Source organism: Anser cygnoides, chromosome 1 (assembly GCF_040182565.1).
Source record: "Anser cygnoides isolate HZ-2024a breed goose chromosome 1, Taihu_goose_T2T_genome, whole genome shotgun sequence".
Classification (NCBI taxonomy): Eukaryota; Metazoa; Chordata; class Aves; order Anseriformes; family Anatidae; genus Anser; species Anser cygnoides.
This window is the reverse complement of record NC_089873.1, coordinates 95,357,632-95,384,358: the sequence shown is the minus strand read 5'-3', so window position 1 is coordinate 95,384,358 and position 26,727 is coordinate 95,357,632. Positions and strand designations below refer to the sequence as shown.

At 40.1% G+C, this 26,727-nt stretch overlaps 1 long non-coding RNA gene across 1 annotated transcript in view; it reads left to right on the top strand.

The window, feature by feature from the left end:
• Nucleotides 1-26,727, top strand: part of LOC106038484 (uncharacterized) — a 182,683-nt gene that overhangs the window by 125,361 nt on the left and 30,595 nt on the right. Inside the window, exon 4 of the long non-coding RNA XR_010828603.1 lies at nt 22,147-22,285. This is a non-coding gene — a long non-coding RNA (uncharacterized lncRNA). The remainder of the gene's footprint in view (nt 1-22,146; nt 22,286-26,727) is intronic.

Below are 26,727 nucleotides of genomic sequence, written 5' to 3'. Positions count from 1 at the left end.
TATTTCTTCCACAATATCTACCACTTAATGAAAAATAATAATGCCCAGCTTTATTTGAAATAATTCCATCTGAATTCATGCCAGGAAAACCCTTCTGCATTACCACCAGGTTCGGAAAACCTGCTCATACAGGTACCATATGCTGTAATGAGGCAGGTTCATTACAGCAGTTGCTTAAATTGCTTCATCTTGGTCTACGTTTCCTGGCTATCTTTGAGCATATATTTTCCTGTCTACCTTTGATATATTTGTGCTGTCCCATTTGAAGAGGTTACTCCTTATGCGTGGAAGGATAGGAAAGATGGAGATTTCCAGAATACGGACTACTTTCTTGTTAAGTGTGTGTGCGTGGCGCATCTCCTTCATCTCTTCCCCAAGATGTGTTTTTTTTTTTGCTTCATTTACAAAGTTTTGTTTTTTAAAGAAAAATCACAAAAGAACTGGGAAACAATAATACATTTTTTCTCCAGTCTGATTATCTTCATTTTACTTGCACAATGAAACGACCAAACATGTTTTCAAATGGAATTATTTGGAGTCAGACTAGATGCAGGATATGTCATTCATCTGAGATGTAGAAACTTCTGGACTTATTTAGGAAAATGTGGCTTGAAAGGAAGTTCCTCAGAAGAAACCAATTAAATGTTATTTAGAAAAAAAATGCACGTTGCGGCATAAATGATGAAATGCGATTGCAAAATGTATAGCGTTCTCTCCTGGATGTATTTTTTCTGGTTGGAACTTCTCCACAGCCCTGGACCTATCATGAACAGCAATGGCTAATCTTACTGAAATGTAGGAAGGTTTTTAGTGGTTTTGGGTGTGGGAAAATACCTACTAAAAGGACAACATCTCGTTGCTCAAATCAGACTTATGAAACTCTCATCTGATTCAAATTCCCAAGAGTGAAAAACAAGTGCATTCGAAGCCCATAAAAATCAATGACAGTCTTTCTTTTTACTTCACTGGCCTTTAAAAATGACTTCAATGTTGAAATCCTGCCCTCACTAACTTCAGCGGTTCTTGGATGAGGTCCACGTAAAAGTGTTTATTACCTTTGGAGGATTTCTTCAAAAAATGGGGAGCTTCCCTGTATTTGCCACATACCAACAGCACTGGCAAAAGTGGAACCAGAACTCAGACAACTTTACATTGGATCAAATATATTTATTGACGAAAGTACTTTGAGCAATCCTGGTGAATGCCTGTGTTCCTCCTACCAAAATCTTGCAGATGCTGAGGGTTTTTTTTTTTCCTATGCTTGGTTCTGCCTAAGGAATTTCTGCCCTCCTCCTCCATGGGGCTCTGTGCAGGCACAGCAGTCCACACGTCTCCCTGTTCCTCGCAGGGTCAGGGCTCCCAGCTGCTGTCAGAAAGGTATCATGAAGTTTTAAAAGTTGTTTCACTACCCTGTGACCTGTTTTTTCCCCTTTAGGGTAGGGAGTGAAAACATGGATACTGTTCAGAACAGAGCCAATTGTCATAACTGAGAGACTGAAGAGTACATTTTCTCCCCTAGGTTTAAGGTACTGTCTACACATAAACAAATACAATGGCAAACAGAAAAGAAAACGTGCACATAGTGGGTATTTACATGAGGCTGATTCCTAACCACTTTTGTGGCTGCTACAGAGATTGTCGTTCTTCTTGTTATTGAAGAAGCTGTACTTCAAAAAATGTATTAAGGCAGTAAATATAAAAGCAGAAATGTGTCAGCCTTAGCCCTCCACTCACTCAATCCCCACTAGCTGGGACAGCGGTTCATGTGCTTCAAGTGGTTGTGGTTAAAAACGTCTTTATTTCTAGCTAAAGTTACCACCAGTAATACAGGCCCTCTACCAACACCATCGCAGGGTACAAGTTCTTGGAAGCCATAATAACAGGATTGTTTCTCTTCCTGCTTGTATGATCATTTTAAACTTAATTATAGCTGCTCATTTATTAAAATAAATAACTCGGGAATATAGTAAGTTTTGAATTCCAGCTGTTCAAACAGTCTTTATATTTTCTTTGTGCACACAGCTTGGTGGGCAATTTATTGTATCCATTCCCCCCACCCCTCTCTTTTTTAACTAAGAAATGTGCAATAAATTTTCCAGATAGTCACAGGAATTCTATATAGAAGCACCACTGCTTCAACACAAGGCCTTCACAGAAAATGAGTTTGGCCCTTCTTTTAAATGCACGAGTGACCTAGCTGAGGTGATACTCATTTCATTGATTTCCAATTCAGATAATGATTTATAAAGTATGCTTGACAGTACCGCTGTATAGTTTAATATTCCACCTTCCCCTTGCTCTTCCCTTTGCACGTTGCTTTCTTGCCCTTTTCCCTGAACTTGGTTGAAATGCTTATTAGTGTACCCGGTGCCTTCTCCCAAAGGCACAGTACTTTGTCCTTGTGACAGAGAGAAACACTGAACTCCATTTAACACCTCCTCTGAGCTAAGAAACTCGATTTCCCACATCAGAGAGATTGCAGTAGATGGGTGGCTGTAGATTGAAGGCAAATCGCTCCCATCCCACAAAGAGCTGAAGTGGGGGGAATTCATCGTTTCCAGCCTCTAAAGGCAGAGACAAGAGGGCAGAGAGGGTCTGGCCTCAACCTGTCCTCCCACACTCAGCCAGGCCGGAGGAAGAGGAGGCACCTTGCAGCAGCAGAGAGTTCAGTGCTGGTTGGCATCCAGGGATGATTCAGAGCACAGGTTAGAAAAATGTGCTTAGGATCTCTTTATGATTCTAAACCTTTTTGTGTGCATTATTAACTCAGACTGGAAGGACAGTAGGATCACTGAATCCAAATAGGGTCTTTAAAAGGAATTGTCTTTCTTCTGTAGGTTTTTTTTTTCTTGTTATCACACCATCTCACACATCCAACCAGGCTAATGTCTTTCTTGCATTCGGCGCTGCAATACATGTAATGAAGCAGTCCCAGTTATAAGAAGACAACAAACAAAGGAAACAATATTTTGCATCTAGTAGGAAAATAGGACACAAATATGAATGCCTCAATTTTCATTAATATTTCAAATTGGCAGTACATTTGACTGGTCTTAGTGTCGGTAGAGATCACTTAAAAAACCCAACAACTTCAGTACTGGAATGGTGTAAAATGTCCTTGTAAATCACAGTAAGGACAAAATATTCTGCCCCATTGTCTTCTGCTCTACGATGCTGTAAAACTCAGATATGGTCAAGAAAGTCTGCAGCATTTCTGCCAGTTGACAGATTTGAATAAACATGAAGAATGTGTATGAGGTCTGCTTCAGCTACCTTATACATGTGAATGCCAGTTGCCTAGTTATGACATGTAAAAGCATCCCGTTTCCTAAACATGGCAATGCCTATAATAATTTGCCCCAAATCACTCAGAAATTTGGAGTCTAACTTGTGAAATGAGCCAACGAATTCTGCATCAGGATTTTAAAAATCTGATGTGTTTCTTTTCTAAAGCAAAAAGGAAATCTTTGCAAAGCTGCAGTCACTCAGGACCACCCTCTCAACCCCTGACTCTCGTGGTTTTCTCTGCATGTTGTTCTCCTTCATTCAGACTGTCAGCACATTCTGAGCATGTCATTCAGCTTCCAGCATACTGTAAGATGCTCAAAACATACCATTATTATGAAATATAATGTGCTTTCCCAGGAGAGATACTTGGCAGAAGGAAGAAGGACATAAAGTCAGTCTTAAACTATAGCTCAACACTTACATATTCTGTTGTAGAACATGCAAAACAGGAGAAATCCCAACATGTTTCGGTTATATTGGCTGTCCTGTATTATGCACCCTGTGATCTACACAGGTCTGAGCCGCAGTTCACAAGGAGTCATATGGGGAGAGCAGATTAAAGCAAAGAACAAAAAGAGGCAAAGGGAAGAGAAGAAGCTTCTGTAGCTTTTGATGAGGAAAGTCTAATCCGAGTTGTAAAAGCTGAGCTATCTTCAGAAATGCTGACTTGAAATTTAAGATCCCATTAATGCTTCATTAAAAATATTTTAGGTCTTCTAGTTTGAGGCAATTGTGTGCGTGTATGTTGTTGAACCTTTTTGCTTCTTAAAGTAATAAGAAAATAGTGCATAGAAGGCAGAGGAAACAGAGACCTAGGATCGAGTTCATCACCTCCTATTCTTTAGTTTGGAACAGAAGTTCTTTTTTTTTTCTGTTTGAGAAGAACTACTCCTGTGGTAATAATAATACTGATGTTATAAGCGATGTACTGAAATGCTTATAACCTAAAACAGAAGCTAAAATGTTCAGATATCAAGAAAGGCAGAAAGTTTGTCTGGAAAAGTTTAGAAAGTTGCTCCGAGTAATGTCTAACAAAAGATCTAATTTCCACTTAGACAGTAAATAAACTAGAATGAAAATAACTGTCGTCCATAGGTATGGCCAAAATAACTGATTCCTGTGACAAGCAGGATGCACGAAGAAGCCTCCTTCTTACTGGGATTTGCAAGGCATCGCTTTAGGGCATCACAAAGCTTTGTGGTCCAGACTGATTGCTGATGTTCTACCGAATACCACACACATGCTACCACCACCAGGGAAGTCAGAGATAATGTGATTTTGTCTGAATCCTTTCCTCTCACCGCTTTGCACACATCAGCACACATCCAGTCCCATGCAGGACTTTCTAAATTGTAATCACATATTGTGCTTCCTCTGAAATGTGCAAGCCATCTGCCACAACTCTGTTTGGTTTTGAGCCATTTCTTTGTGAATAGGTGCTTATCGGTCTCGCTTGTTATTATTTGTACTTTGAGGTAGGTGATGGGGAGTCCAAGACCACCAACGCTGTCTTCGTCTGACCAGATGCATGCAGAATTATTTTCTATAAATAATGGAAGAAGTTTTTGAAAACCATATTCTATACTTATGGTGGATTTTTCAATAGTTCTGGCTTGTGTATGTATCTTTTAACGTGTCAATAAGCAAGAATAGTGAAGCATTGTAAGTATATTATGACAATGAAAAGTGCTAATAACTTTTCAAAGAAAAAAAACTAGTTTATAAAAGAGCGGGAAGACAGAGTTTATGATTTGCTGTAAATGCATGCTTATGTTTGAGAACCAGTGTTTTTAGCAAGTGCTTTGAAATACATGAAGTGCTACTAAGCAGTACTTTTTTCCCCCTGTGGATAGCTGAGAGCTGAGATAGCCATCATTGATATATGAGAGGCAAAAGGACAGTTTTGTTTTGTTTTGTTTTGAAAGAAAACTCTGCTGAAGAAGTGGCCTTTATATTCCTTTGACCTACATCAGCTTAGGACTCGGTCTGATCTCCCATAAAGAATTCCATAGCCAGTAATTCTAATGCCCAAAATATTCTCCCTGAGCACTGCCTAAAAGCCAAAAAATGTCTTTCTCTTCACATATTGTCTCAGTGGAGCACAGCTGCTTCTGTGGGTTGTGGATAGAAAGGTGATCTGATGCACACTTCCTTTGTGCATGCATACAAATACGTGCATCTTAACTATTTTTTCCGCAGAAATTATTTTGAACGTAGTAGAAAAGTAAATGTTCTGTTCTCTTACAAAATGGAAAATTACACAACAGTTTGATAACCTGAAGTATTTGACAGAAGAAGCTCTCTCCTCCCCTGAAGTTTGCAGATTTGTGTATGTGTGTGAAAATGAGATGCAAAATCAAAGAACCATTAAATAATTCTGGGTTAGAAGGGGCCTCTAGAGGTCATGCAGTCTGAGCCCCAGTCAAAGCAGGGCCTATTTTCAAGTTATGTTAGGTTGCCTGTGGCTTCAGCTGGTCCAGTTTTCAATACCTCCACATACACAGAATAAATAATCTCCCTGGACGTGAATTACAGTTTCTTCATACGCTTTCATATTTTAAGTGGGAATCTCCAGCTTAGTATTTCCCCAGTGAATCCAACCGATCATATCCATTACTGGAGATAGACAAGTCAGCTTCTTGCACAACTGTTGGATATTTTGATTTTTCAGAAGGCTTCAGAGTACAGGGAACCTATCAGGCATGTCTACAATAATAGTCACGCAGATATGAAGGTAGAAGATGCAACCTGTAAACTTAAGTACCACCAGTCAGACTGACTGATTCTAGAAAATACCTTTCCAAAAGTCTTTGAAATTTAAAGCAAATTGCAATTTTCTTTTCAAAATAAATAAATAAATAAAATTAAAAGCATTCAGTTCATTTTGGGCTCACTTGCCAGGGCTATTTTCGTATATGAACTTCATTTGAAAAGAAAACAAAAATCAACAATTTATTCAAGGGAGCAAATTTCAAAGGTGTAGCCTGAAACCTGATTTTAGGAGTTTTTAGTTTATCCCATGCCCATAATGGCTGTCCAAAGAACTAAAATGTATACTTGCAACAGATAGCAATGCAAACAAGTAACATACTGAGACTCTGTAATTAATGAATAAATTCAAGAAGACAGCATCCTCTCGGCAAATGACTTTTTCTGCTTGAAGCAGAAAATGCAGCAATATTTGTGAGGCTTGATACTTGTAACAGTTTTCTCACCCTTCTTACATGGGTGCCTTCTGATGTTATTTTAGAAGATGGGAAAACCATGTTGGCTGCATAGTAAAAGCGTTATCCAGTTTCTCAGTGTTTCTTTCTTAGCCAATGCTGTTTGCACCACTTCTAAGAACAATAACTAGGAACATCATCCCCACTATATAGACAACATTTACAATGATCCTATTCTGAATAGAGATGGTTCCTGCGATGCTGTCCAGAAAATAAGTGACTTTTATGTGGTGACCAAGCCCAAATGCAGGCTGTTCTGCTGTACCAAACCACTGTTTTTCACTGACTTCCAAATGCTTTACAACAAAACAAAACAAAACAAACAAACAAACAAAAAATACTTTGAAATGTTTGGCAGCATTTTAAAATCACTACGGTCAATTCTTTTATATTGGAGTGGTGGCATTACTGTTCCTGGGGGCATTTAAGGAAAGGTTGGACATGGTGCTTAGGGGGTGACATTGGTGGTAGGGGGATGGTTGGACCAGATGATCTTGGAGGTCTCTTCCAGCCTTAATGATTGTAGGATTCTCTGATTCTATATACAAGTATAAATAAAAACAGATGCCTTAGGATCATGAATGCAGTTAACAGATGTCTGACAGACAAAAGTGTCACTGATGCTTTTTTTCCATCTCATTTGAAATGTTCTTTTGCTTGCCTTCACCTTGTAGAGGTGACTTCAAAGTATGGTGCAATTTAAGGAAGAAAAGGAAGAAGCTAGGATCTACGAGATCATATTACTCTTTTTTTTTCATTGGACAAGTGTGTTTCTCATGAAGACAAAAAAGAAGAAAGAAGCAAATTTTAATGTCAACTTGCTTTAAGCTGGTTTTCAATTGAGATCTTTGAAAGCTACTTGAAGATTGCAAATGAGCAGAGGATAGGCAAGGGCCTGATAAAGGCACAGCAAGGCAGCCTTCTGGACTGTATCATGCAGTGTCGTCACCTGCATGTGGCTGCACTTTCTTTGATGACAGAGCTTCATGACTCATTCATAAAGATGCATGTAAATTTGCAAAAGATAGTAATATTTACATAATACCAAAGCCTTGATGTTCTTTCTTCTACAAACAGACAGAAGTACTAAAACCTGCAAGAGGAGCAGTAAAAATCAGGGAATTTTTTGCAGGTGTTTTGCCAGAGGCCTATGCGAATTACAACTCCGTGTATATTTCTCTGATACAAAACAATATGATTTTCTACTTAATTATCTGAAATTAGAACCAGAGTGGCAGGCAAAGGGAAAGATTGTTAGAAGTAAAGTACCCTGGACCACATATAGATGCTCTCTTAATAAGGACCTCAGAATTAGTAGCTGTTTCATGAGCAGTGTTTCTATGCCTTTGGATTCTTTCGCATGTAAAATTCCCGACAATAACCTCAGCTGTGCCCACGTTATCTCTGATATTTCCCTTGGAAAGAGACAACAGTGCTGTGAGCTGTCTGGGGCCATACATATTCGCAATGAGTGTATGTGTTCTCTTTGGCAAGGTTGCTGCAGTCAAATTGTATTTGTAAGGGCTGAGTTCTGCTGAATTCTCTCAGACTCTCTCTTCTACCCAACAGTGTTTGACACAAGTTGTGGGAGCTTCATTATCTACCTCTCTTTCAAATGTGGTTGCAATCTATCACAAAATTCAAGTGATTAAGCTGGGCAGATAGACTTACAGACAACACTTTTGTATAAGTCCCATTTCCTTACAAAACCAGGCAAAAGAATCAAATTTTGTCAGTTTCTGGGCTTTCAGTAAGAAAGTTAAATTAAGTTCCAGATGTGTCCAGCTGAAGAGATGGCTTGGCATCAGCGTATGTATAAAAAGGGGTCTTACTGACAGGGGTCTCAGAAGCTATCACGCTGACCACATAAAAGTCCTTTTGCACAGTCATGACTCTCTTCTTTTAATTTCAGTTTTTCCTGCCTACAAAATCAGAGCAATATAGAGAGAGTGGGAGCTCAAGATTGTCACAGCCAAGAGGTGAAAACTCTGTGGATTGTCCTACTAAAATGGTGGGGCTTGTATGGGTGAATTAACTCCTAAAGAAAAGCTTACCCTTCCTGGAAACACTTGATGAGAGGTAATATGGTTCAGGCAGGAAGAAGCTTGAGGCTTGTTCATCATCATTGTTAGAAGCTGCTATTTGAACAGACAGTGAGACTAATACTCCAGACTAGAAAAATCAGTGTCTGCACGGACCCTGAGTTCAGGTGTCTGTGTCCAGAACTGCTGAGCCTGGGGTGTGCTGGCAGCCTCAGGCCTTCTTTACAGGCCAAAAAGTTTGGACAGGTTCAGAAAGGTATCAGATCTCTGAAAGTAATGATCCTGAAGTTGTGAGTTCACATGTGGCTTGTTTTAAACTCTACTTTTACATCCTGTAAAATGTACTAGGGCTGCTGTTATTTCCTTATTGGCTTGTAAAACTTTCTCTTTCCCAAATCCACAAGAGCACTGTTTACTAAGCTACTAATTCCTGTTCCCAAAAGACACCGGACACCTATAAGGAAAATATTAGCCTGGGAACCAAAATTTTCAGCTTATTCTGAAGTTTTGATTTGAAGGAGGGTGGCAAGGAAGAGGTAGTTAGAATCAAAATCACACCAGTGTAACTGCAGATTAAGAAGCCGGTGGCATCTGTTAGAGCACCACCTATTCATTTGCATTGCTGACATTTGCTGTCACTGCCCGCTGATTGTGTGCTGCAGGCAGCCAGCTCCAGTGCAGTAGTCTGTACACTTCCAGTGAGGTGATGATTACAAAGTGGATTGCCTGCAACTGGTGGTTTGGAGGCATAATGGAGTGCAAGGTTCAAGCTTACAGGAGCACAGGCTCATCTAATAATTAGTAAGGATTTTGGTAGGTGATCAGTCCAGGCCAGCTGACTACACATACCTTCCTCAGGCTTAGCTAACAAAGTACAAGCTTTCAGGGTGCCGAAATACTCTCATGTGACTACTGCCAGGTTCACCGGTGCTGGTGAACACACTGCTGGAAAACAGAAGCAGGTAATTGCCTATCCCAGGAGGTGAGACACAGCTGCCACCTGCCCCCAGAAGGGACAGTCAAGGAGCAGTCGGCAGCACAGGCTGCAAAGGGATGCGTCAGCTGGACAGCTGGCGCAGACCATGCTTTACTTCTGAAAATGCCCTTGCTTTTAACACCCTATAGGATCCAAAACAGGTAGGAGTATAAACCGTCAAGTGAACTTAGTTTGCAGTGCAAAGGGAATTACTGTTCCAAATGTTAAGAGGTCAGCTGTCCAGTTGCAGTAGTTTTGGATTTATCAAGCAATTCATTAATTTGTGTGCTATCTAAGTTTTCTCCAGGTACCTCTTTTTAGTGCAATACTGTCAAGCCCTTTGCGAACAGTCTTTGCTGCTGCCTAAAGGAAGCAGTAGGAAGCAGAATACAGGGTGAACATTTTAGCAACAGAGACGTATGGGAAGTGTAAGCTTTTTTTTGCCAAACCTTCTTGGCTTTTCTGTGCTGAATTTGACTTATTTTTCTGATGTTCTGACTTCAACATTGTTCTTTTGCGGCTCTATACTGTGTACATTTGAGTTGCTGGTGTGGCTGAGGACTCAAACAATTGAGGCAAAAGTCCAGCAGCTTTCAGGGATATCAGGGATATCAAGTTTTAAAGATCTGACTTATTTTTCAGTAGCCAACACCTTTCCTAGATGCAACTGCTCATCAACTCTTGGGCCTGATGTACAGACAGCAAACATTCTCATAGAATGAATGTTTCCATTCTTTTCAATGTGGAGAGAAATGCTGAATGAACTTGGTTACACTTTTACATTTTCCACTGTTTTTTATTGTGAGATTCTATTTAAAATGTCATGAAAGTTCTGTTCACCAAAAATAAAAACAGTAATTTTTATTCCTTTTAAGACCTTTCTTTCCATAGTGCTTCAGAGACTGATAAACAAGATAAAACGATGAGCCGCAACTGAAAGGCAGCCAATTCCGAGGTGAAGCACAGCAGCTATAAAATGGCAAGCAGTAACGTTTCAAAATGGGTTAGGAGAGGACAGAACGAATAATAATATAAGTGAGTGAAAATTTGGGAGGAATGTAAGAATACAAAACAGGAATTTGGTCAGTACATGTCACACATGAAGTTCATGCTAAAAATAAGAGTTACTGGTGGAGGATGAGGAGCTGAAGGTGCTTTTGCTCCTACATTCAGCTTACTGTCAAGAATGTTCAGAGTGCAGTAACAGTAACTGAAATGTTTGACCAAAATGTGAAACACTAGGCTTTTGTTTCACCCTACACCCATTATTAGGAAATCATAATTATTTTTACCAGTAAGGGCTATTTTATGCATGATAAATGTCCAGCTACCCAGGAAAAGAAATGGACACGTGAGAGTCTATCATGTTCAAGCCAAGAAGCACTTTGTGTAGGTGGGCGCTCTGATTGCCCGTCATAGTCCGTGGAGATGTACCACTCGCTGTTTGACACCAGGGCACACAGCTTGTTGATAGTTTTCCATGTTACTCTACACTCTATATTGAAGACGAGTTATCCAACCACCCACAGTTTAATTGCCAGCTATTATTCTCTGAGCCTTTAGAGCTAAAGCCTCTCTCAGTAAACGCTGTCATGCTTGTGTGCGCATCCATATGTCCTCTGATTTCCCTGCAGCTTCTCTCAGGCAAAGTAGGCTCTCTGTTCGTCCCACAAAACTCTCATTTGCCCAACAGGCTCATGGAAGTTAGTGTTGTTTGTAATTATTTTCAGCAAGGCAGTAATTATGTTTGGATAGACCCAGCTTCATTATTAGTATTTTCCTGGCAACTCATCTTTACCCACTTCTTGTTTTTGAGGTAATGTTCAGCAGCCCCCAGAGCAGAGCCCTGTGGTGCCGGCCCGTTACAGGTGCCCAACTCATGGGCCCTGGTGTTCAGTAGGTCTGTACCGAAGGACATGCAGTAAACCTTACTCATTAGCAAAGGAAGCTGTCAGTGGCAGCGAGGTGGAGCCACGTACAGCAAAACCTTGACTTTGGGTTGAGATAAGACATCCTCGAGGTGTAACTCCATCTCAGCAGGGGTTTGGTCCAGCACCAGAAGCAGGCCTGCACCCCAAGCACTGTTGTCTCTGAGTAGCTGGAGGCACTAAGCCCAAGGGTGGGCAGAGCTGGGTAGGGCTGCCTGCCTCACGCTTCCACTCCCCACCTGCCTCTGCTGACAGGGGGCCCAGTCGGCACCCTCCTGGGAGATATAAGCAAATCTTGGGGTGAATCTCTCTCCTCCACCTGTCCCCTGGGCTGGCGTTTGGTCCTGGAAGTGGGAGGAGTGCCTCCAGAGCTGGCTGGGGAGGAAGAGTGAGGAGAGGAATTGCTTTGCCACTGATGCAAATTTGATTTTGCCACTCCTGGGCTGAGTACAAAATAGGAATTTTTAGCTTTGTTTCTCCTCCCTCTCGCCCCCCAAGCTTTAGGACAACAAAATCCAATTTTGCATATGTTCCTGCAAAGTCTGGATTAGCTTTCAGTAGGCAGCAGAGTTTTATGTTTTTTCAAGTCCCTGATTTTATTTAGCTCTCCTGAAAAAAGCTGGCTTAGTCTGTAGCCTGAAATCCAGATGGATACTCCATCCCGTTAAAATTATTTTGCAGTTAGTCCAGCTAAAATGTGAGGAAGCAATCTAGCCTTTTGACACATATTGGACCCTTCTGATAGCCATAATAACCTCCAGAACCAGATGTCTGAGACCAAATCGTTTAGCAGATGAACATGTGTTTCACGGGAAAAGCATGTTGCTCGGTCTGTGTAGTAGGTGTGATGGGAAATATGCTATATTGGTGTCCAGCTAGCACAAAGGCCAACTTCGTTCTTTCTCTGCTGCGTTGACATTCTTCGGCTTCTTTTCCACATTTTTTCTGTTTGTTCAGACAATTTGAATCTTGAAATGATGGAAGGATGCCTGCAGCCTCCTGGGTAAACTGGTGCTGTTGGCAGTTCAGCCAAACGCTTTGCTATAGCTTAAGACTCCACCAGAAATCCAAAGAACTCAAATGCCCGTAGACTCCAGCCCAGGCAGACAGTGTGTAAATGTTTAGTCTGAGGTATTTTATTATCTTGTTTCTCTTCTGTTTGAGAACCAACATTTAACCTGTTCTGAATATTTTGTATGCAGTGCTTGAAAAACAGAATAAACCTGTACCCTCCTAATTTTTGTGAAAAGTAAAAATTTCAAAATTCTTTTGCTAAAGTGAAGTGGGAAATTATTGCTGTGAACTTGGCCTCTGTGAAATCCACAGTTTATGTAAAGAAATATCCTTCAGGTAGAATATTTTCAGAAAAAGATTTTTTTTTAATTGTTGAGAATTTTATTCAATGTGGACAAGAGAAAATATTCTTCCATGAAATGCTGGAGAGAGTTCCATGTAATGGGCAGCTGGGAGACATTACAGATCAAATTAAAACCTTCTGAATTGTATTTTTCATAGTGGTTGGTGATTAATACTTATTACAGTACATGTTGAATTGACTTTACTCACTCTTGATGATTTAGACTAGATATTTATTCTTGAGTAGCTGAAAGGTTTGAAGAATTTGATTGATTCTGCTTGGAGAGAGGCTCGCAGACTTCAGTGCAAGATACATCTTTTTGGTCAAGTATTTCCTGCCTGGAGTTTTTTTCTTACAATGAGATGGCTTGAAAGGAAGATCGCTCTATTATTTATTGCAGAGATGTGTGGGCGCTATTTTTTTTTTTGGTTTTACTAGGTGACATAATGATGTCTATCTTAAAATAAATGCTTTCTGAGAATTTCATTTTCACAGACATTTCAGATTGAATCCAGCTGAATCACTGGGCCAGCAGCTGCCCCAAATAATTGATGCCATTCATTTCAGGAGCATGACATCAATGTTCAGTTTGCCCAGGAAGCACAAGATTCAAGACGAGTCACCTAGGTTAGGACGTTGAGTTTCTATTCAGGTTATTCATTCACTTAAGGTGAATTAACTCAATGCCAATATAATCAGAGTACATAGCCCCATACTAGGGTCCCAGTGAACCAAACCTCATTCACCCATCTTCATCTACAGTGCATCTTTGTATTTTATGGTTGTGGCGACCAACAGTACCAAAGCTTAGGAGATTCTGATATTTGTTCAGACATCTCTGAACGTATAGACTAGCAAGAGAATCGAGAGGAGCAGACTCCTCATTTAGTTTGTTGCTGTGCTATAGATGCTAGTTAAAAGAAAAGATCTTCAGCTGTATTTGTTGCTGTAATGTTTATTGAGTCATGTATTCAGTAGTGACATTGGGACACGTGAATGGAATCACTCGTGGTCTTTTTCCTGCTCTTCAGTCATCCAAGTTCACTTTGCTGCGAGGGAAGAGATGACAAATGCATCAGCAGTATTGTTAAGTCAGAATTTAACAACTTGGGCAGAGCTGTAACAATTAAAAACAATGAGGTCTTAAAACTAGCATGAAAATACTTTAAAATTCGATCAAGGCAGGTGATTTCTCTGTCCAATAAAACCTCCCTACAGTGTAAGAACGGGCAGGATTAAGAACATGAGCTTTTTGCTTTTATGTTTACATTTTGTCTTGTCACCCTAAACCTTTGACCCTCCTAAACCTTATCCCTCTTGTTGTGCAAATCTATCTTCCTTACTTTAATTAGTAGAGACACGTAGGCTTTACGACACAGGGAAGACTTCCAGGCAAGATTGGAGAATCCACAGACAAAGTTCTGCTCTGTTGGGCTGGAAGAGAAAGCTGTTCAACTCTGTTGCCATGGTTTATGATGGAGGAGTATGAGCCACGTTTCAAGGGGGTGCCTAAGCCTTTCTTGGTATTCCCACTCAGTAAATTCATGCTGCTACCTCCAGTTATCAATGTGGATTACAATCTTATAGTGTCTTTATTTAGGCGTTGACCAAAAAGGCTATTAAAACCAGTGGGACCTCCTGGTGATCTTCAAAAGCAAGAAAGCTCAAAAAAATGTGGAATTTCTTTTAAAAAGAAGAACAAAGAAACAGAAACCTTGCAAATATTCTTTTCTTTCCATACACACCTAGGAAAATTTTTGTTCTTTTTTTTTTTTTAAAAAAGTGTTTTGATTGTGTTTGCAAACTTTAGCAAACTTGTTTACAAGACTTTAATTTGATGCTTTATACAAAAGCAATCAAGATATTTATCTACTTTGTTATAAACAACACATGGACAAAGTTTGCTATAAAGCAAGACTTTGTCAGTCCTTCTTCTTTAATCCTATGGGAACTCCAAAAAGTGATAATTTGTTTTCCTGTTAATTGTAATGATTTTCCTTATGATCTGACAGAATATATGGCTGTGTATCTGGAAACTTTTTCTACTTATCTCCAAAATCTTAGTACAAATGATACTAACAGGCGACTAACCAAGGAAATTATGATGCTTGGACTGTGTCTTTGAAAAGGATGTTGGGAGTGATGCATGGTTATAATTTTCCGGATTGCATTCAGATGTCAGAACTGGCAGTTGGTTCCCCAAACAGCAGGTGTTCAAGCTGACAGACAAGATGATAATAATAACCAACACAAAGTTATATGAGGAATTCTATACAGCACAATGTCCGTGTTTGACTACGTGCAGAGTGAAGTGAAGTGGCAGTGAAAGTTTTGTTTAATTCACAGGCTTATAATAACAGGGACTGAATTCAGTCACTGAAGGCACTGATTTTCGGTTCTTTTCAGAATCTGGGGAAAGTCAGTACAGAGATTCGTATGAATGCTCTTTTTTATTAAAATGACAGGCTTTTCCAGTATGATCTCTTCATATTCACCCCACGGCTGTTCTGTATGAGCAACCCTGTAAAGACCGCTGAGACAATTAACTGTCCTAGCCTCTGGGATCGTCTCATTTCAAACTAAAGTGAAGAAAAAGGCAGCAGTAATACATGAGCTGTGTCTATGAAAAGATTTGAGGCATAGACATAGGTACTGGTGGGAAATTTACAATTAAATGCATTTTTAACCAAAATAAGGCTACGTCAAGGCTTTCAAAACCTTTTGTATTACAGCTCATGTAGAAATGTGACAGTTTAGAAAGAACCAACACAGTACTTCAATACAAACCTAGCAGAACAACCACAGAAGAAGCATAAAAAAAATAAATAAAAGAAGAGCCTGTTTTTTGGGATGTCTCTGCAGACTGTAGAAAAGATACAGGACTTGTTCTAAACTGCTGGATGATCCTTCCGACAGACCTGTGCTCCTTTGCTGACACGTACACAGTCACTTAAAACATACATTGCTGAAATTTCTTCCAGGACAATATTAAGCTGAAAAGGTGGATGATCCAAAGAAAATGTGCCTGCTGTCCAAAATGCCTGTTGCTCCCTCACTTCAAATATTGACATTCGTCTGGGTGCTTCTCGTTGTTTAGGTTGTCCACAGACCAATTTAACTGAGGCTACGCTGCCAAGAAATAGGACTTGTCTCAATAGGAAATTTCATAATCATTACCACTCTTAAGTGTACACTTTCTGTCTCATTTCATTTTTTTATTGCAATTGATGTAATTTGAAAATTGATGTACCTCATTACTTGCATGTCACCACACCACACTGTTCTGCCTTCCCACTAACATTAAATACACCATTTTTTCTACATTTGTTTTCACTTTATGTATGCATTGCTAGGTGAATAATGTTCAAAGGTCTGTTCACTGGTTTGTTACTTGGGGTTTTTAATTCACTCCTGTGTGCTTGGTGTCAGAAAAAGCCATTAAAAGTATCACACCTGGTTATAGATCTATAATCACACAGCAAATAGATTTTCTTTCTAGAAAAATGTTTCATTCTAGTTTCCATGATTAGCATTGCTAAAAGACATTGGGAGAAGGCAAGTTCTCCTAAAGACTTGCGAATTTTAGTGTGCCTTCTTAATCTGTCACTACTGTGTTGTAACTTTTACTTTATAATTACTTTATAATTTACTTTATAATTCCTATCATTATGTCGTTATTTCGAGGGGCAGCTTAATGACACGAGAGAATAGAGATAGCTAGGGAAAATCTGATTAGATGCCAAAAAAAAATTCTCAGTGAAGATCAAACATTGGAACAAGATGCCCAGAGAAGTATTAAAATCTCCCTCCTTGGAAATATTCTAGATTTGGCTGGGTATGATCCTGAGCAACCTGCTCTGACTTGAAAGACAGATCTGCTTTTAGTGGGGACTTGGACTAGAAGACCTCCAGAAGTCCTTTCCAAACTAAATCATTCTTAAATTCTGAGAATATTTTTCTCTTTTGTCAATAGTTTGTGAAGAAAGTGCTAGTGTACAAAGGCTTATAAAATCTGATTTTTTAAGGTTATCAATAAAATTATAATCATAAAGTTTGCCCTCTGAATACCCTTTGCAATGACATGGAATGTTTCACCAAACTAGCGTAGACTGATTTCACCACCATAGTACCACAGAGGTCACTACTGTCTATCCCTGGCTAATGGACCTAACTTTTGTCTTTCTGATGAAAATAAAGCGTCAGCCTCTGCCTTTCACTGTACTTTTTCCTGGCACTTTACTGGTAAAAATAGCCTAGATGGACATCCTAGTGAACGGTTTGTTCTACCTCCCAGCAATGGAAGAATCTTCCCTACTGCATACTGCTGGTGCTTTTCATTGTCTCATTTTAAGTCTCCCAGATGACAAGGTTTCCACCACTTCTTTTGCCAATCTGATTATTAAACAGTAGAGAGCACAGCCTCATGAAGTTTCCCCAATGTCAATCTAAGTTTTCTCTTACTATTTTTTTCCCGTTATTCCTAAGTCTGTCTTACATATTGTATTAATATACCTGTCCCACTCCTTGGTGTTTAAATATTTAATCCACTTGAAAATTGTATCATGAACTATGGTTCATCTTATTCTTTTAGTAGCTTGCGTGTGATCACCTTCCTTTTCCTCTGGATATTGCTTGCAGCCATTTTTTGCTTCTCTGAAGTCTCGCCGTCTTTTTTGATCACTGGGCATGTGGAACTAAGCAGAGCTTTCCAAGTCCAAGCCAAGAAGAATTTAGGTTATTTTTCCCTTGCTCTGTGATGAGGTACCTCTGCAAAATCAGGGCAAAAGTGCACTTTTCTTTCCTCTACTGAATTTATATTACAGCACAGCTCTGTCACAATCACGGCTCCTTCAGCATTACAACCTCCCCGTGGAATAATCCCATGGTGTAGGTGTGCTATGGGATGTCAGGGATGATCCTTTAAGTTGTTAGAATTACCGGGTTCATGTTTCTCATCAGAAAAACAGAAATAGAGGATAGATGTAGTGAAATGCTCTATATGCACTGAAACCAGCTAAGCCATGGATCTGGCACCAGCATAGCCTTTCTTTCAACATGCTTAAAATATTAATAGATGCTACTTACATGCACTATGAAGCATGGACTATGTGGAGATTTTCATGCAGCTCTTAACTCATATCAAGAGCCGTAAGAAGTTCATCTGATGGACATGGATACAATGAAAAATACTTCAAGTGTGTTTAGCAAACAAGCAGGGAAAGGAAGAAGAGAACCAAACTCAATGCTAGAAGAGGGGAGGATGGAGCAGGGCAAGGAAATGGTAATTCCCCAATTTAAGTACTATCCAAATACTCATTCCCTTTCCTCCTGCCAGTCTCCAGTTCATCTGTGTCCAACTCTGAGGAGGCCTGAGTGCGTCTGTACATGTGTGCCCAGACTGTGGGTGCCCAGAAAGACCACTTGTACCCGCTTATCTTTTGGGTATATTCTTCTTTCAGTGCTACCAACAATGTGTTTTCGTTTCGCTAGATAAAGAACATGTTCTACTTCACATTGAACCTCCCTTGAGGGAAAAGCAAACAAACGTGTTTAAATTGCAAGAAGAAAAAGTTCACCAATTCAAAATAGTCTGATGGGTCTCTAAACTCAAAACAGAAGCATGGGAGGTTTGCCCACCGGTATGAAGATGTGAATCTGGATCGTTGGACAGGGAGGCCAGTGTGCCAGCAAAGCTCTCCCTTCGCTATATCAGGAGAAATCAAGGCTCTTTGTTAACTGACAATTCATCAGTCTCTGGCAGGGATCCATCCACAGGCAAAAGAGCTGTGCATCTACATTTCTATTTCAGTTGTGGTGAGACACGCAGACGGTCTTGCAAACAGATAAATATTCAGCCCATTCCCTGGGGGCTGTTACCACATAAAGTCTGACCTGAGATACACTGAACTCAGTGTCTGTCATTTGGAGACCCGTCTATATCTGCTTCTGTTTATTGTGAAACCTGACTGTAGAATCTATTGGATAAAACCGCCTTTATTAAGCCTCTAAATAATAGCTGTGCTGTAGTAACAAGCCAGTCACGTCTGTCAAAAGCTTGGGAAAATCTGTACTCAGTTCAAAACAGTACTTTTATTTCCAACTTTTTAACAGAGACCAGCTTCTAAATACGATATCTCTTTGCTCGTGTTTCTGGAAGTCAACCTTTCTGACTGTTTTTCTTTGGCATCTACTTCTCCAGCAAAGAATGACCTTAATCATTTTATAAAGAGTCGTTTTTTTTTTTCATTTCACAGTTATTAGTAGAGCAACACTTAACAATTGGTCGGTGCTTCCAACATATTGCAGTTTGCCCCACCAAAGTTAAAGGAATAATGAATTTTTGTATTTGGACACTTCTTTGGAACAGCACAAATTTTCCCTTTAACTTGTCTGGGGGCTCTGCCCTGCTGTGTGTTTTCTAGCAAGGTTTACACTGGCTTCTCTGCTTGTTCTCTGTGCCGAGTGATAGCAAAATGGCTTCCCCTCAGTGGGCAGAAGGGTTACGGCCTTTTTGCTTTGTCTGGCATCTGCTGACAAACTAAAAGCCCACAAAACTGAGGGGCGGATTTCGTAAAGGTGTACCAGAGCTTTAAACCAGCCTGCAACAGAAAATGAACTAAGCAAGAGTGTTAGAAAACTGTCTGCTGCTGCCGAGTTTGGGAGAAAGGGAGAGCACCATTAGATGCTGTAAATGAGCCTGATTTTCAGGAGATGGAGATTCTGAAAACCTTTAAAAGTGTATCAAACCCCTTTCAGACGGTTTTCTGAACAACCATTGTTTTTCTCTCTCTCCTTTTTGTGTACCTGTTGAATACTGCCAGCTGTGTAATTGCAATACATAATATCTGAATATCAACTGAAAAGTTGCTGATGCCTTACCTGGATCTTAACAAGAAGCTTCCCTCTCTGATACCTTTCTGATGCAGGAAGAGGCATCCTTGTTACTGAACTAGATGGGAGTGGACATGTATTTGTGAAACCATAATCCGAAAAAACTCACTAGATTTTATTACAGGGTTATTTTTTCTTACTTGTGAAAGTTTTCAGCAAAAAGAAAATTACCCAGAGATGTAAATCTTACCAAAGCAGGGTTTTCCCATAGGATGCTAATTCTGTTTTCTCCTTTACTGTCTTTGTCCTCTTTCCAAAGGAAGGCGGATACCTGAGGGTCATTGTCAGGGAGCAGCAAGGCTCGGCTGCTCCCCAGGGGCTGGGTGCGAGGCATGGCGGGGGCTCCCTGGGGCAGCAGGACTGCCAGGGGCCCATCCAACTGCCCCAGCCTGGGCTGTTAAGTGCTGGGGCCAAAGCTCAGGCTGGGGCTGAGCGGAGCCTCAGCTTGCAGCAGCTGCCACAGGAAGGGGTAGCCCTGACTGAGTCCTCCCCATGGGCACCAAAGGCAGGGGCCAGCCCTCAGCTGCACTACCTCTAAGTCCACCTTGGGCCACAGCAGCCACACCTAAAGGACAAGGGATGCTGTCATGGTCCTTACTATTTTTATCTTTTCTTTCTTTCTTCAAGGAGTGGCGAACTTCAAAAAAGATTTTCCTGCAGTACTTCTCCACATAGTACCGAATGACTTAACATACAGGGACTGTGCTATCCTAGGGATAGTTAATATTTCATATTCCGTAAAAATTTTTAAACTAAGGTTACCTGAGGGGACAGAGGGAGAAGATGGGTGGTGCCGAGTGATGTGGTCAGGGTAAAAGAATAAAGATTGTTTGATACAGACTGCAAGGAAGATACTAAGATTCTACTTCACTACAGTCTAACAATCTCAGCACAGCTCTTGGGATACAGCAGGCCATTATCCCCTCTCAATCTCTGCACTGAATTCCTAGTTAGAGCTTTACTTGGATAAAACCAGTAAGATCAGTGCTAGGGTCTTCAGTTTCCTAACATCTTTTGTAAGGAACTGACATTCAGCTTGACTCTTTGGAGCTGGGAAGCCCCACCTAGTTTTGCATAATCTCTAGTGCAACAGAAAGGATAACCAGCAATCTGTGTAACAATTCAGGAATTTCACACAGAGACGGTGAACTTGAAAGTCTGGTCGTTGTGGTTTAACCCGGCTGGCAGCTAAACACCACACAGCCGTTCGCTCACCCTCCCCCCTCCCTCTCTGGGATGGGGGAGAGAAACGGGAAAGTGAAGCCTGTGAGTTGAGATAAAGACAGTTTATTAAGACAGGAATATAATAATAACAATAATAATAATAATAGTGATAACGATAATAGTATTAACAATAATAATGTGTAAGAAACAAGTGATGCACAACGCAATCGCTCACCACCTGCTGACCGATGCCCAGCCTATCCCCGAGCAGCCTGCCCCCCACCCCGGCCAGCCACCCCTATATATTGTTTAGCATGACGTCAGATGGTATGGAATACCCCTTTGGCCAGTTTGGGTCAGCTGTCCTGGGTCTGTCCCCTCCCAGCTCCTGCTGCACCCCCAGCCTGCCCGCTGGCAGGACAGAGCGAGAAACTGAAAAGTCCTTGGCCTGGTGTAAGCACTGCTCTGCAACAATTAAAACATCAGCATGTTATCAGCGCTCTTCTCATCCTAATCCAAAACATAGCACCCTACCAGCTACTATGAGGGAAACTTAACTCTGTCCTAACTGGAACCAGGACACTGGTGAGCATTTGTGACATTAGTAATTTACTGCTTGTTGCAGTACCTGGATCGTTGCTGTGTTAAACACCTACCATTACAATTGCTTCAAATACTTAGATAGAGATCAGGCCCTAAAATAAAACAGAAACCCATCTGTGCTGTCCCAGTCAACCTCTTCTCTGTCCTTAGAAATGAGCTGGCTTGTTCCTTCTCAAATTGTGTTTTCTCCCTGTTGAAAACTTTTCCACTGTGAATTCAGACAGTTTAAAATTGTCTCTTTTGCCCAGCAATGACCTGTTGTGCAAAGTCTGGCTGTAGCATGGGGAGAAAAATCTCTCTTTCTAGAAGAGCAAATGTAACTGTCCTCTTATTTTCTCACCTAACCCCATATATTTATTAGCAAACCGGTGGGGGGAAGTAGAAAGCAAACTATTTATTCAGGCTTTTGTATTATCAATATAGCAGGGGCCCTGGAAAGCTTAACTCCAGAGAAGTTTGCCAAAAGTATCCTTAAAAAAATAAAAAACAAACAAAAAAAAAACACAGTGAAAGAACTAATTATGTTGTATCATCCTGGAAATAAAGAGGCTCTGTGTTGCAGCAGTATGGCATCCCTATGGACACGAAGTTATTATTTATAGTAAAGAAAATCTAGTTCTTATTTGGCACTCTAAATGTTTTACAAACCAAGTCTGTCATCTCTATTTTACAGATAAAATTACTGAGATACAGACTGTAAACTGCCTGCAAAAGAACACCCCAAACACTAGCAGTAGATCCAGGATAAGATTTTGAGACTCACGGGAACAGAGCAGGAAGCCCATGCCCTGCAAGAGCACTGACATCACCAAGTAAGAGTACCAAATGACAGGGGCTATTTTTTGGGGGTGAATTTTGGAGATACACTCCACCCTCTTTCCAGCCAACCAATGTTCTACTACTGGCTTCAGTAGGAACTGAGTTTTAGACCAAGAGACTTTTTAAGAAACTGCTATCTTTAATACGTCTTATGTGTAGCAGCACCTATTGTCAAGCTGCAGCTGTTTGCTTTATTCGCTGTGAGTGAGTCCTACATGGTTACATCTTTACAGCTGAAAGCCCCTTCTAAATTCTACTTCAGGATGAAATAGTTGCTCTGCAGGCTTTCAAAATCTCCACACTTAGAGATAATGCACCAAACCTATTGTACCAGCAATTTATGTCCTGTTTATGGTGCCACAGTTTTCCTGTGTAAATGATCAGTCAGGATTTGGCCCCCCATGGTTGTTGTCCTGCTTCCAAAAGGGCAGGTGTTTTACTTCAAAGTGCCATGGGTTTTTTCTCCTGGCTGCAAAGTAGCCTGAACCTTCACTAATATGGGAAGGCCAGAGCCCCAGTGGAGTTACAACCAGCAAGTTTCAAATACTAGAGAGAGAAAGACCTTTAAAGCTCTCAAACATCTTTTCTCCTGCCAACAATGTCCAACACATCCCTTCCTCTTGGTGCTAAGATGAGGCCCCCACTACATCTTTTAAAAACAGGGAGAACAACAGCTTCCCATGTAAAATAATTGCTACTAATAAGAATCTGCCTGCTGTTTTTCACTGTCAGTTGAACAGTTGCAGACTTCTTTTCAGTCTTGAAGGACGTCATTTTTTAATTACCTCTAGACTGACATTTTGCATATTGGGGCTAATTGTATATGGAAAGAAGAATGGCTGTATCAGATTGGATTGAGTCATCCTCTAGCTAGCCCAGGATCCTGTAACCAAAAAGTGACCAAAACCAGATGCCTAGTTAAGAGCATCAGGACAGGGCAAGCTCTCACTAATACGTTGCCAGCATAGTCATATTTTCCAGCAATCTGCAGTCCAGAAACTATCTCAAGCAGAGATGATATTGTGTTTAAGTTCTGTCAGGGAAAAGGGAACATCAGGAGAGGAGACATTGAGTCTAGGTCTTGTAAATTCACATGAGTGGTACATTCATTTATTTGATACTGCATTGTTTTCTATTTATTTCACAGTTGGTGTAATTTGCGCAGTTGTTGTAATTTATGAATTATTTTTCAAAGAGTTCATTCTTGCTACTTGGCCACAGAAGAGAATTTTTATTACAGCATGAAGAATTTGTCTGATCTGATGTCACCTAACTCACAAGTATTTTCCCTTTCACCACGTCAGCCAACTAGCATTGTTTCCAAAAGATGCTGAAATCAAATTCTGCATGTTTCCTGTTTAAATCTTTATCAAACATCTCTTTCTTTCCAGAAGAAAAAAAAAAAAAAAACACCAAAAACACACACACAAACAAAAAACAACGTTTTTTTCAGAAAAACACTTGCATGTTTTGCCAGTTATATACTATTGTTTGGAATACTAGGTGGACTCCTTTTTTTCCTCTTTTTAAGAAGACCTGCAGCTGCTTCTTCAAGTTCCAGACAACTAATCCACTAAAATTGGGACAGTATGTTAAAGTTAATGATGTGCTATGTGATTAACTTCCTGACTTACCTGACTAAAACCGGAGTCTAGTAGTAGTAGAAAAAAGCAAGTCTCTTATCTAAACAGTCTCATTAGACAAGTGGTATTTCTTGAAGGAAAAACTCCGTTCAGTTTACATCCATAGGAGTAACATGTATTACAGGCTTAATTTCAGGAAGGAAAAGTTAGAATTTTGATTCTCAGCAAGTTATTCATTATGATTTTACGTAATAAATTGCACTCATGCACCATTATGGTTTTCTCTTGCATGCTCCAACAGGCTTATATATCAGTATGCATCGCTATTTAGATAGGGCCAACAATTAAAATCTTACTTCACTTACTTAGAGAACTTACTGAACAAGGACCAATCCTGAAAAAATAATAATAATAATAATAATAATAATAATAATAATGAAATCCTATTAATTTCATTTGATCCAATTGACTCTCAGGAAAGTACTCTCAATTGTAAAGTGAGACAATTGTAAGTCTTGAAGGATTAAAATTTGTCCCTAGAGGTCTTACCTCAGGCTTTATTCCATGTGCAAAATGCACATGTAACTTTCTCATCATTTTGCTGTAATAAAAATCTCTACTATGTCCACACAGTGAAAGTCATTTACAGTGCAATTTGACTTCTCATATATTTCTTTGTTGCACCTCCCAGGAAACATGATCCAGGAGGTGAGAAATTAAAATGTCCATGTGTACTCTGGTTTCTCTTCAGAGAATTCAGAGATTTCGTATAAATCTATGATTCTATGGGTTAATAGGCTTAACTCCTGAGGGCAGCTATGGGCACTGAAACATCCTCTAGTATTAATCAGAGATTTAAGTTTTCTACATTACCATGCTCTGTAAAAGCACATTCCTTAACATCACTGTGAAACAGAGGACCACCACATGCAGACGTGACAAATCTCATGCTGACAGGGTGAGACTGAGACACTTGTTCCTGTCTCGGACCCTCCAGCCTTAGCTGCTGCATCTCCTAGAGGATGCTGTTTTTCCGCCACAGGGATCCTCTCAGGCTGCCCTGCCCAGCTGTTTGACTCCATATGAAGGACTTACAGACTTCCTGCTGCTACAGTTGAGGAAGACAAATGCCCTCCTGACAACTGAAAATGTTGAAAACACAAATATAATTATTCTTTCAGTCCTCATTTGGGTGCTTTGATTTAAAAAGTATTATTTTCATAACTGCTTTTAAAATATTACTCATTACCTTCCTGGCTGCTTTGCACATTGTTTTCTTTTTCACTTAAGATGTATTGCTTATGCTGGGAGAAGCTGTGTGGCCCCACGGTTTGAGAACAAGACCAGATGGCAGGAGTTATCACATCCAACATCCAGTTTGCCACTGATGTTATGCGTTGCCTTGGGCAAATTGTCTGTTAGCACTGCATATCAAGTCCCCTATGCATTTTTGGAAGGAGTAGAGACAGTAATATATTTCCTATAGTAATCCTCTGAATGTTTCTTAAAGACTGTACTGAGCACAGGGTGCCCAGTTCTTTGGGGCAGCTTAGTGCCTTTGACAGTGGTAATAAGCAGAAAGCTGAATCCTTACCTCCCACAACATCCCTGCCTTACCATGTCAGTTGTGTTTGCACACTCCAGCAGACACATCCACCTCTTTTGTCAGTGGACTTAATCAGAAAAATGTAGCGTGGGAAAGAGGCTGTAAGAGTAAAGTGGAGTAAGCAGGGGGTGAGGTGAATGCTGGCCTGCATCTCACCAACATCATTCTCCCTGGAGGAAATCAAAGAAACATGAGTTTTGCAGACACCGGCCTCTTAGTTTAAATGCCTTCTGTGGTAAGCTTGATTCCAGCTGTTGTTGGATACCTGTGCTTGGGCTTCACATAATTTTTTCCAATGGAATAATTCTGTAAGTATAAAATTAGAAATGTTTGTTATTTTTCTTGGAAGACTTTTTTTCATCATAAAACTAAACAGTTTTCTAACTGCAACGTAACTACAAGCCAAACTGTTCTATACAGTCCTGCTGATTTTTTTTTTCCACTGAAATGGCCTTCAAACATGAAGAGTGTGATGGGGAGCTGATCAATATTTGGTAAATTCTGCCAAGCAAGCGTCTTTTGCTTGAACACAACAGTTTTTTTTTAACCTGAAGAACTATGTTTTCCACTGCCTATTACCCCTAAGCTCAAGTGACAAATAGAAATAAGCAGGCCATTTTATACATAAAGAACCAGTAAGCAAAGATTACTGAATAATCCACTTTCTTTTTTTATCTTTGATAAACAAAGATTTTCTTCCATTCAGTTTTAAATTTTTCTTGGGTAGGCATTGCTGCTAAGTAAAAGTCACTAAGTAAATCTAAGTGTTGTCAGCACAAGGATGGCTTTAAGATTAGGACTAAAGCTAAATTCTTTCCCAAAACAACTAGAAAGACAAACATTCCTCAGAAGTATAGATTGCAGCCTGTGAATTTTTATTAAAACGTAGTCTGACTGAAAATGGAAACCTCCTATTTCTACTTGAAACTAAAGAAGAAGGTATGAATGCCTATAGGTGAAGTTTTTTTAAGGGTAGTTTCCTTCAAACATGATTATCAGAAAACCAGTTTAAGGGAGGGTTTTCGTTGTTACATGTTATTCTTGTAAAACAATGTGTTATGATTGGTTTTATTAAACATTGATCAGAAGGATCAGCCAGGGAGCCAGGGAAATCTCTGTGATAGCTTTCCTATGGGCTGTTTGCTCAGGTGTAGGAAGGGCAGTACTGATGTTTCAAGAACACATTTCCCTGAGTGTTTTTGAAAGAGCCAAAGAAACAATAGTTACATCAGGTCCCTCTGCTCAC